Below are 13,025 nucleotides of genomic sequence, written 5' to 3'. Positions count from 1 at the left end.
AGCCACATATTTGACCTTTTGACTTAAAAATTTTTTTTTGATTAATTTCTCAATAGACTTTAAGTTTAATGAGTATTGAAACTTTTCTGCCCTTGCTGTCACTATATCTCTTCAGCTAGAAGAATGTATAGTACCTAGTATACTCTCTACAATTATTTGTTCATAATCACTCAAAAATGGAAACAACCTAAATTATCTTCAATAGGAGAATAAATGAACAGTGTCAAATTTCTTCAAGGTAATACTTCTCAACAATAAAAAAGTGAATTATTAATACATGCAACAACTTATCTGAATCACAGAGGCATTATGTTAAGTGAATGACACCAGAATCAAAGGGAAACATGATTCCTTTTACATGGAATCATATAAAAGATAAAACTATAGCGATATATCAGTGGTGTCAGGGTGTGGGAGGATGTATGACTACAAGTGGACAGCATGAGGGGGCATTTTGGAGTAATGCAATATTATCTATACTGATTATGGTGGTGGTTAAATGAATATACATGTGTGCATTAAATTCATAGAACTATACTGCAAAAATAGTCAAGTTTACTGTATATTAACTTAGAAAATAGGTTTATAAATTTATTTTATAAACTTATTTATAACTAGAATTTATAAAATAAACTCTAGCTTTTGGAAGTATTTTCTGCCATAAAAATTCATGGAAGTATGTAGACTACTTGCCCACCCTGTACAAAATCACAAAAAATAAACTTTAATTTTGATCTAATATGTGGGAACTGTCAGAAATACAGGATTGCCGTGACCCTGCAAATCAATAAGAATTTTTCTCCAGTGGTGGATGCTCAAATTAGAAAATCAGTTAACTAAGTGTTGAGGTGACAAAGGAAAGGAAAAGGAGTGATCCAGATCTCCCTCTATATGTACACTCTCAACCTGTATTTTTTGTAGCATATGCATTATTTCCTTTACATTCATGACTACAACTAATATATTATGCGATCTATATGAAAGTATTTAGTAGGTTTCTGATCTTTTGACTGAGTAGCTTGGAGTAGAAATTATTCAATTCAACACAACAAACAATGAATGCTAAATGTGTACTGTTCTAGTCAGCTGTATATATCAGAGATAATCTGAGCCATGAATCTTTTAAAAATCATTCATTCAACGAATATTTACTTATCAGTTGACGTGTGTCATGCACTATGTTAACCATTAAGCAGTCATTAAATAATGTCTCTCCTGTCCTGGAGTTTACACTCTATTGAAGTGTAAGTAATAAATTAAAACTTATAAGATTAAAAATGTTCTGTGAAAGGAGAAATATAGACTATTATAATGATACATAACAAGGGTAGTGGATAGTTGTGCAGATCACAGAAAGTCTTGTACATGGAGAGTGGCCAAGAAGGTAGAGTAGAAAAACCCTGAGCTTACCTCCTCACGAGGACACACCAAAATTACAGCAAGTTGCAGACCAACTGTTGACAAGAAAGACCAGAAGACTAGCACAAAAAATCTTCTATAACTAAAGATATAAAGAAGGAACCACGACAAGATGGTTAGAAGTAGTGGAGATGCAGTATAGTCAAAACTTATGCCCCCAGGTGGGCAAGGGGGATAATCACAATTGCAGAGGTTCTCCCCAAGGATTGAGGTGTCTGAGCCCCACAAAATCTCCCCAGCCCAGGGATCCTGCAATGGAAAGACAAGCCCTCAGAAAGTTTGGCTTTGAAGGTCAGCAAGACTTATTTTCAGGAGAGACAGAGGGCTGTGGGAAACAGAGACTCCACTCTTAAAGTGCACACACAAAATCTCATACAGGACCCAGAAGCAATAATTTAAAAGGAGTCTGGGTCAGACCCACCTGCTGATCTTGGAGAGTCTCCCAGAGAGGCAGGAGGCAACTGGAGCTCACTCAGGGGACATAGAGTCTGGAGGCAGCCATTTTGGAAGCTTGCTCTACCACAGGGACACTGGTGCTGGCAAGTGCTATTTTGGCATCCTAGCTCTAGCTTATTAGCACAGGGACCAGACTCCATCTGCCTGCTGAGAGGGTCCTGAGTGCCATGGAGTGGCTGGGCCTGTGAGCTGTGGCCACTGGGCCTGTGTGTCCAGAGCCTGTGCTCCATGGTGGAAGAGGCCACGGCAGTGAGAGGCCCGTGTACCACACACAAAAAAGAAAAGATGCTTAACATCACCAATTATTAGAGAAATGCAAATCAAAATTAAAAGGAGGTATCACTTCACACCGGTCAAAATGGCCATCATCAAAATAATCTACAAACAATAAATGCTGGAGGGACTGTGGAGAAAAGGGAACCCTCTTACACTGTTGGTAGGAATGTAAATTGATACAGTCACTATGGAGAACAGTATGGATTGTCCTTAAAAAACTAAAAATAGAGCTACCGTATCATTGAACAATTCCACTCCTGGACATATATCTGGAGAAAAACATAGTTTGGTAGGATACATGCACCCCAGTGTTCATTGCAGCGCTGTTTACAATAGCCAGGACATGGAAGCAAACTAAATGTCCATCAACAGAGGAATGGATAAAGAAGATGTGGTGCATATATATAATGGACTATTGCTCAGCCATAAAAAGGAATGAAATTGTGTCATTTGTAGAGACATGGATGGACCTAGAGACTGTCATACAGAGTGAAGTAAGTTGGAAAGAGAAAAACAAATACCATATATTAAGACATATATGTGGAATCTATAAAAATGATAAAGATAATCTTATTTGCAAAGCAGAAATAGAGACACAGATGTAGAGAACAAACATATGGATACCAAGGGGAAAGGAGGAGTGGGATGAATTGGGAGATTGAGATTGACATATACACACTACTATGTTTAAAATAGATAACTAGTGAGAACCTAAAAGAAAAAAAATAGAAGAATCATCGTAAGTAAGTAAATAAATAAATAATAAAATTCCTACCTGAATTCTGTTAAATTTCTTTAATTTAAAAAAGATTTAAAAAAAGAAATCAGCTACAAGAAAAAAACTATAAAAAACACAAACACAAAGGAGGCTAAAATACCAATGGATCACTGAAGAAATCAAAGAGAAAATCAAAAATACCTAGAGACAAATGAAAATGAAAGCATTATGATCCAAAATCTATGGGACACAGCAAAAGCAGTTCTAAGAAGGAAGTTTATAGCAATGTAGTCTTACCTCAGGAAACAAGAAAAATCTCAAATACACAACCTACCTTACACCTAAAGCAACTAGAGAAAGAAGAATAAACAGAAGCCAAATTAGCAGAAGGAAAGAAATCATAAAGATCAGAGCACAGATAAATTAAAGAGACAAATCATTAGAAAGATCAATGAAAAACCTGGTTCTTTGAAAAGATAAACAAAGTTGATAAACCTTTAGCTAGAATTATCAGAAAAAAAGAGAGAGGGTTCAAATCAATAAAACTAGAAATGAAAAAGGAGAATTTACAATTGACACCACAGAAATACAAAGATTTGTATACTACTACGAGCAACTATATTCCAATAAAATGGACAATGTAGAAGAAATGGACAACTTCTTAGAAAGGCACAACCTTCCAGTACTGAACCAGGAAGAAATAGAAAATATGAACAGACCAATCACAAGTACTGAAGTTGAAACTGTGATTTAAAAACTCCCAACAAATAAAAGTCCAGGACCAGATGGCTCCACAGGCGAATTCTATCAAACATTTAGAGAGGAGTTAACACCTATCCTTCTCAAACTCTTCCAAAATATTGCAGAGGAAGGAACACTCCCAAACACATTCTATGAGGCCACAAACACCCTCATACCAAAACCAGACAAAGATACCACACTCAAGAAAATAAAATTACAGGTCAATATCACTGATGAACATAGACACAAAAATCCTCAACAACATACTAGCAAACCGAATCCAACAATACATTAAAAGGATCATATACCATGATTAAGAAGGATTTATCCCAGGGATGCAAGGATTTATCAATAGCCACAAATCAATCAGGGTGATACACCACATCAACAAATTGAAGAATAAAAAACATACTATCATCTCAATAGATGCAGAAAAACTTTTTGACAAAATTCAACAACAATTTATGATTAAAAACTCTCCAGAAAGTGGGCACAGAGGGAACCTACCTCAACATAATAAAGGCTATATAAGACAAACTTACAACTAACATCATACTCAACAGTGAAAGATGAAAGCATTTCCTCTAAGAACAGGAACCAGGCAAGAATGTCCACTCTCACTAATTTTATTCAACATAGTCTTGGAAGTTCTAGCCATGGCAATCAGAAATGAAAAAGAAGTAAAGGGCATCCAAATTGGAAAAGAAAAACTGTCACTGTTTGCCCATGACAGGATACTCTATATAGAAAATCCTAAAGATGCTACCAGAAAACTACTAGAGTTCATCAATGAATTTGGTGAAGTTGCAGGATACAAAATAAATACACAGAAATCTCTTGAATTTCTATACACTAACAACAAAAGATTGGAAAAGAAATTAAAGAAACAATCCCATTTACCATTGCATCTAAAAGAATAAAATATGTAGGAACAGACTTACCTGAGGAGGCAAAAGACCTGTAATCTGAAAACTATAAGATGCTGATGAAAGAAACCGAACATGACACAAACAGATGGAAAGATAAACCATTTTCTTGCACTGGAAGAATCAATTCTTATTCACAATATTCAGTATTGTGAAAATGACTATACTACCCAAGTCAATCTACAGATTTAATGCAATTCCTCTCAACTTACAAATGGCATTTTTCACAGAACAAGAACAAAAATCTTAAAATTTGTATGGAGACAAAAAATAATCCAAATAACCAAAGAAACCTTGAGAAAGAAAATCTGAGCTAGAGGAATCAGGATCCCTGACTTCAGACTGCACTACAAAGCTACAGTCCCAATCAAAAAATGAGCAGAAGACCTAAATAGACATTTCCCCAAAGGAGACACACAGATGGCCAAGAGGCACACGAAAAGATGTTCAACATTAGAGAAATGCAAATCAATACCACAATGACGTATCACCTCACACCACTCAGAATGGCCATCATGAAAATGTCTACAAACAGTAAATGCTGGAGAAGGTGTGGGGAAAAGGGAATCCTCCCGCACTGTTGGTGGGGATGTAAATTGGTACAGCTACTCTGGAGAACAGTGTGGAGGTTTCTTAAGAAACTGAAAATAGAGATACCGTATGATCCAGCAATCCCACTCCTGGATGTATATTTGGAGAAAAACATGGTTCAATAGGATACATGTACCCCAATGTTCATTGCAGTGCTGTTTACAATAGCCAAGACATGGAAGCAACCTAAATGTCCATCGACAAATGAATGGATAAAGAAGATGTGGTACATATATACAATAGAATATTACTCAGTCATTAAAAATAATGAAATAATGCCATTTGCAGCAATTTGGATGGATCTGTAGATTATCATACTAAGTGAATCGTCTGAAAGAGAAAGACAAATATTATATGATACAGCTTATATGCAGAATCTAAAATAATGATACAAACGAGCTTATTCACACAACAGTAAGAGACTCACAGACTTAGAGAAAGAACTTATGGTTACCAGGGGGTAAGGGTGGGGAGGAAGGATAGGTTGGGATTTTATGATTGACATGTACACACTGCTATATTTAAAATAGATAACCAACAAGACCTACTGTATAGCACAGGGAACTCTGCTCAACACTCTGTAATAACCTAAATGGGAAAAGAATTTGACAAAGAATACGTGTGTGTATAACTGAATCAGTTTGCTGTACTCCTGAAACAAACACAGCAATGTTAATCAACTATTCTCCAATATAAAATAAAAAAATTTTAAAATAGAGGTGATCTGCAGAGCTAGCTACAGATATTGAGATAAAGTGAGTGCTTTCATGCTAAATAACTTAAGCAATAAGGTGAAGATCAATTCTGGGGGCTTTGGAAGAATCTAGTTTCAATGTTCTTATGCACATCCATCCAAATGTTGCACACAAAGAAAATCAAGCATAACAAAGCAGCCAAAACATAATGTTAAATGATAAGAGTTAAAAGATTAGACAAAGAAAATAAAATGTGTCAATAAGTTGTGACTTAAATATCCAAATTAATAGAAAATGACATTTTATGAAGAATGTTCAATGTTAAATGAGAGTGGAGTAATGCCTATATACCTATAGTGTTCTTGGAGAAAAGTATATGAAACAGGTATGGTAACAGCTGTCATTAAAGTTCAGTTCAGACAATTTGTAGATATTTGCTCACATGCCCAAAGAAAAGAAACATAATTTCTTTGAGCCTCAGCCAATCAACAGTTGAAAGTAGAACTTTTGCTAAAAGTACAATTTGAACCCATTTAAACAGAGAAATAAGGCTAAATATTGGAGATAATTTTAATAACAAAATTTAAATACTATAAATATTTAGAATTAGGAAAAGCAGAAGACACAAGTAATACAAATCAAATGTATTATTTAGATAGAAACATATAAGTAAAAGAAGTAAAAATATCAAAGTAATCAACCAGAATCAAGAAATGATCATCAGAGTGATAATAGATGATAGATTAAATGTACTTATTTTTCTACTTCAGTACAGAAAGTCATTATAGAGTAACTGAAGTTGCTGTATCAAGAATAAATTTGTTTAAACTAATATTTAGATATAGTAGTATATTATAAATTTCTTACAGGCAAACACTACAAGTAAAACAGATTATAAGCTTTCCAAATTATAGAAAGGAAATGAATATTAATCTTCAACACCTCAAAAATAAGTAGTACCTTACATATCAAATATTTTAAAGAAAATATAGAAAAGGGGAAAATGTATCCCAAAATGTTATGATAGAACTAGGTCCAAACATACCTGACTTAGCAGTATGTACATCAAAAAAACTCATTATCAAAATAAAAAGGCTTTAAGACTGGATCGGAAAACAAAACTGGATACATACCTAAGCAAAAATAGTCAGAAATGTTATGTATTCGCTCCTCTCCAGGATGGGAGTCATCAAGTCCTTCTCTCTCTATGTTTAATCCATTCCTCACTGGAAATTAGAGTTCATTCCTGCCCTCCCCTTGTCTGTGCGTATTTTGATGAAAAATGCAGCAGATGTGATTCTGGAAGACTCCTGAGACTTGATCATAAAAAAACATGGCATCTACTATCTGAATCTTTTGTACACTCTGAGGGAAGCAATTGCCACGTAAAATACCCTTTTACCCTAAGCCTCTATTCAGTGAGAAAGCCCAAGCTAGTCACATGAGGAAGCCAAGTGTAGAAAGAGACTAATGTGGGACCAACACTGGACTCATTCAGCCAATTCAGACCTAACAGCAGACATGTGATTGATGAACCCTTCAGTTGTCTCCTGACCAAATTGTCATCAGATTTGCTCACTCATATCTAATGTCTAAAACTACCATATAGAAAGACACTCAACTGTCATTTATGTAATGAATTAATTGTAGAAATTGTAATAGTCCAATAGTAAAAATTGTAATTGTAGAAATTTTTAAGAGATGATTTAAAAAATGAAATTATCCACAATCAGAAACAATGTTAATAGTTTCTTATCGATATATATGTTATACTTGTATACATATTTTATAAATTGATTTACATTACTAATCTTATAAAGTACTTTTTACCTAAGATTTAAATTATGAACACATTTTAAGTTAGTATATATTCTACAACTCAATTTAATAGTTACATAATATTTCATCTCTGCAAGTAGTATTTACTGAGAATCTACCAAGTACTACCCGTTGAGCTGGGGCTAATTATTCTGATAAATTAAACAAAAAATTGTCCCTGCTGCTGTAGAGTTTTAATCTAGCGTGGCAGTTAGTCAATATGTGCTGTTGCTTAGGGTCCCTGGAAAGCAGCCTCTAAGTCAGGCCTTATGGCACCATAGGCTTATTCAGGAGTGCTCTTGGGATCAACATCTGTAGAAGAGAAAGGAAGGAAGCAGCGTTAGGCAAAGGAGAAATCAAGTAGTGATGGGAGCTCCACCATAGTTTTGGGCAACCCTACAGGAAATTTGAGCTAAAATATCAGTTTGTCTCAAATTGAGCAGAGATGGCCAGACCCATATGAAAAACCCATATAGATTATATAAGAAATTCTTCTAAATATCAAGCTTGTTACTGTTTGATGTTTGGTTTGGTTTAATTTTTTTTTTTTTTTTGCAGTACGTGGGCCTCTCACTGCTGTGGCCTCTCCTGTTGCGGAGCACAGGCTCCGGGCGCGCAGGCTCAGCGACCATGGCTCACGGGCCCAGCCACTCCGCGGCATGTGGGATCTTCCCGGACCGGGACACGAACCCGTGTCCCCTGAATCGGCAGGCGGACTCTCAACCACTGCGCCACCAGGGAAGCCCTGGTTTAATTCTTAACTGAAGAAGTTTGATCACAGTAAAAGAAAAATAAGCTAATATATCAAAAACTGATGCTAGTAAGTTACACGCATGAATCAAGGTGTAAAAACAGCACCTTGTGGGACGTCAGCAAGATAGTCAAATATGTCCCCTGCTCCTTCTCTCAACAGCAGTAATTTGACATCTATCCCCAGACAAAAGTAACTTTGTGGGGGCTTTGGGATCCAAGAAGGAGATTGTGAAACTTTGGTGCACTCCAAGACTTGGAGAGCTATTTCAAGAAGGAAGGCTCACACCTAGCCAGCTGACTCATCAACTGTTTTTCCCAGCTACAGATCTGGAAACGCTCCATATCCCTGTGAACTCAGCTACAGCACCATTTCGCCCTGGTTCTGCCCCCAGTAAGATATACCAATTGACCCAGGAGGAGTCACACCATATACAGTAAGTCCCCTACATAGGAACCTTCAAGTTGCTAACTTTCAAAATGCAAACCTGCATTCGCATGTCCAATCATATGTTAGTTCACGTGTCTGGCATACATTTTCACGTGCATTCCTCCTGTACAGGTAGTTGTGATTTGTATAGTTTACTGTACAGTACTGTTGCTGTGAAACACAAGGATCTTACTAAGGAAGACCTGATGGAATTGGAGACCTAGAGAAAGCGTGAAGAGAAACAAGAGAAAGAAGAAGTAACCGAAGAACTGCAGAGATTCACAGCACGGGAAATGGCAAGGGAATTGTCTTTATTTGAGGAGGCACTATTTGTTTTTGAGGCATAGGACTGAAGGTAGAATGGTACATGAAGGTTGCAGCAGTCATTCAGAATGCAATCCAGTGCTACCATGTTATCTAGGATGAGAAAAAAAAAGAGCTACTACCCAGACATCACGGGATCGTTCTTTCAACAGGATAGATAGAAATAAATCCAACAAGGAACCAGAACCTGTGCCATCAACATCAGGTGTGAGTGAAATGGCAGCTTGCCTTCCATCTCCTATTGCTGACGATCCTTCAGCTGTACCATCTCCCACCTCCTCTCCCCGCTCCAGTCAGTAACTCTTCTTGCCTGTTCACTCGATGCCAGCCCCTTTATGCCAGCTGTTATACTGTACTGCTGTAGTTTTCAAGGTACTGTACTGTAAGATTAAAAATGTTTTCTTTATTTTTTGTGTTTATTTGTTTTTTATGTATTATTTGTGTGAAGAGTATTATAAACCTATTACAGTACAGTACCATATAGCTGATTGTGTTATTTGGGTACCTAAGCTAACTTTGTTGGACTTACAAACAAATTGGACTTATGAATATGCTCTTGGAAGGGTACTCATTCACATGTAGGGGACTTATGTATTGGGTAATAGCACACAGACTTTGATCCCAGCTGTGGACCCTGAAGGGCCCATGAACTGTTCCAGTCTCTCAGCACTCCCACTTCTGTGTATGTACCCAAAGGAAATGAAAACAGGATATGATAGAGATATCTGCACTCCTCTGTTCATTGCAGTATTATTCACATAGCAAGATATGGAAGCAAACTAAATATCTGTTGATGGATGAAAAGATGAAGAAAATGTGCTTCATATGTTTGTGTGTGTGTGTGTGTGTATGTGTGTATACACATATATATAATTTAGCCAAAAAGAAAGGAAATTCTACCATTTGTGACAACATGGATGGAGCTTGAAGGCATTATGCTAAGTGAAATAAATCAGACAGAGAAAGACAAATAGTATATTACCTCACTTACATGTGCAATTTTTAAAAAGCCAAAATCATAGAGACATAGAGTAGAATGGGAATTACCAAGGATTGGAGGTTGGGAGAAATGGGGAGATGTTGGTTAAACTGTACAGACTTGAAGGTATAAGATCAATAACTCCTGGGGATTTAATATTTAGCATAGTGACTACAGTTAACTATACTATATTATATACTTGAAAATTACTAAGAGCATAGATCTTAAATATTCTCTCAAAACACACACACACAAATTGTAATTATGTGATGTGATGGATGTGTTAGCTAACTTTATTGTGGTAATCATTCTTCAATATATGTCATACATCTTAAATTTACATAATTGTATATGTCAATTATTTCTCAATAAAGCTGGAAAACACACACACACACACACACACACACACACACACACAATCCTTAAACCCTTCTTGGTCTAGAAACTGAAGATGACAGCATTTCAGCTGCACTAATTCATTTACATACTGTCTATGGCTACTTTCATGTTACCAGACTAGAGCTGAGTAGTTGTAATAAAGACCATAAATTCCAAAAGCTTAAATAGTTACTATCTTACCCTTTATGAAAAATTGTACCAACCCCTGGTTTAGCACTTCTAGATTACTTTAATGTAATTTTGAGGAGGTTTGATTATTCTATAAAAATTGTCAATTTTTAAAAGTAAAATCTAATCAAAATTAAAAATAATGTATAATCCCATAAATCACAGGTATACTCTTTTGATATTTTATTATAATTTACTGGCTACTTTTCTACGCAATTTATATAAGGCAGCCATCCATCACTCGATAAATACTTACTGGGAGACTACTATGTAAAAAGTGATTTCTAAGACTTGTACAACAGTGAACAAAACAAAAAATGCCTGTGGTTTCATGGAACTTACAAAATCAAGGAAGAATTTTAATGAGAACAAATTGTACAATGTATTATTTCTACAATTTACCTCACCATCTCCTTGTTTGAAATTTTGGTTGTTTTCAATTTCTGTTACTACAAAGAGCACTGAGTTTGAATGTCTTGAACCAAAATAATTTCCAACATTTTACCTTATTTTTGTAGGAAAACATTACTATAACTAAAATCATAAGTTTAGGGGATTTAGAGATTTCACACACGACATTATCAGCAAATTAATTGTCATAAAAATATAGACAATTATGCTTCTATAAGGAGTGTATAAGCCATGACACAATGTCTATCTAGGCCAAATATCTCAAAATAAAAATCACTGGAACACTATTTAAAATTATTATTCTTACGGAGATAACAAAAATTGTTTAGAATATCTGAAGCATAAGTCTGCAATAAGACTTGGGTGTATAATGATATAGATAGATAGATATAGATAGATAAATAGAAAAATATAGAGAGATATGCATGTATTATATAACAGACAAAAAGGTGGTCTCTGCATACTGGTTTCTATGCTGTAGACTAATATCTTTTTGCTCAAAAGCTCACTGATGCCAAACTCAGAATTTTACACATCTAATTATGTTAACAAATCTTGATGCCAAACAAGATTTTTAGCCACATAAAGCCTGCCTGTTTTGCACAAACCATGAAAACCCAACCCACATCTGCTAACTATTACTAGCTTCTGGGACCATAAAGACCCCAAGCCACAGCTGTCCTTGAGAGCTGTCTGACAAAGAAATTCCCTGCTGTGCTTCCGAGCTACATGCTTAGACACTGAAGCCCCCTCTTAGATCCACAGCAGCCTCTGGGCAGATTCATGCTGTGAGGGAAATACCATAAATGCAAATCTGTCAAAGCATCAACTTTTGTATGCTATTGCCACCTGATGGTTATCCTCTTCCTTTGGTCAGCCATCAAATCTCTTAAACTATCTACAGTACCTATGTATAATTATATTTATATACAATAATTCCACATATTTTATCTGAATATATGTAAATATAAAATTGTAAAATATATTTGTGTTTAGCAGCTTTGATGCCAATATATATGTAAAGAAACTGTGTAATGCAACTCAGACAGCTTCAGCTTTTTCTTCATTGAGTAACTAATGATAACTCTTAATTTCTATTCTTTTCTTGTGTATATTTTTCCCCATTTGGTTTCTTTGTTTTCTTTGTAACAAAGGATATGTGAGAGAATAATGATTTATTTTCCAGAATTATTTTTACAGAAGTATGGTTGAAGAATTCTTCGTCTTTATGTTCTTGCTTAAGACATCATTTAGGTAACTTTGATTTCTAAAGAAAGACTCCTTTTTCTCATTATCCTCTGGAAAAATATTTACTGAAAAATTTATTAGATAATAGCATTGACCTGGGGATACTGTAGCTTTCATTCATTCCTCTATCTGAGCACTAGCATTTGTGTTTGGTTTTCTGGCTATATTCTGTGTGTCATTATCAATGTTCTCTGTTAGGCATTCTTTTTTGTGTATAACAGTAAACCGGGGAATATTTTATTCTGAGTCCTTTGGCAGAATAAAAAAATTCCTTATAAAGCTCCCAGAAAAAATAAGCCCTGAAGTTATGACATTCCCTCACAGTGACATTGTTCCCAGCAATATTTTTCCAGTTCCATGCATGACTTAGTACATTCTAAACCACATATAAGTAACTAATTGCAACAAATATTATTAAAATATATTAGACCATGTTTAAATAAATGCTAAATTCCATGAAATGCACTTTTTGTTTGACTATTTTCCACCTACTCTATTACTTTACATATATTTAAATATTTCTAGTAATATGAGCAGAGCAAAGCATCCAAAAACACTGTATTAATACTTGGCTATTAAGCATATAAAAAAATTCAAAATATAATTGACTACTTAAATTACCACATAATTTATTTACTTTAAGTTAGAAAAATCATCCAATAAAAGACAGTTAATA

This window comes from Phocoena phocoena, chromosome 18, assembly GCF_963924675.1.
Source record: "Phocoena phocoena chromosome 18, mPhoPho1.1, whole genome shotgun sequence".
NCBI lineage: Eukaryota > Metazoa > Chordata > Mammalia > Artiodactyla > Phocoenidae > Phocoena > Phocoena phocoena.
This window is presented reverse-complemented; position numbering follows the sequence as displayed.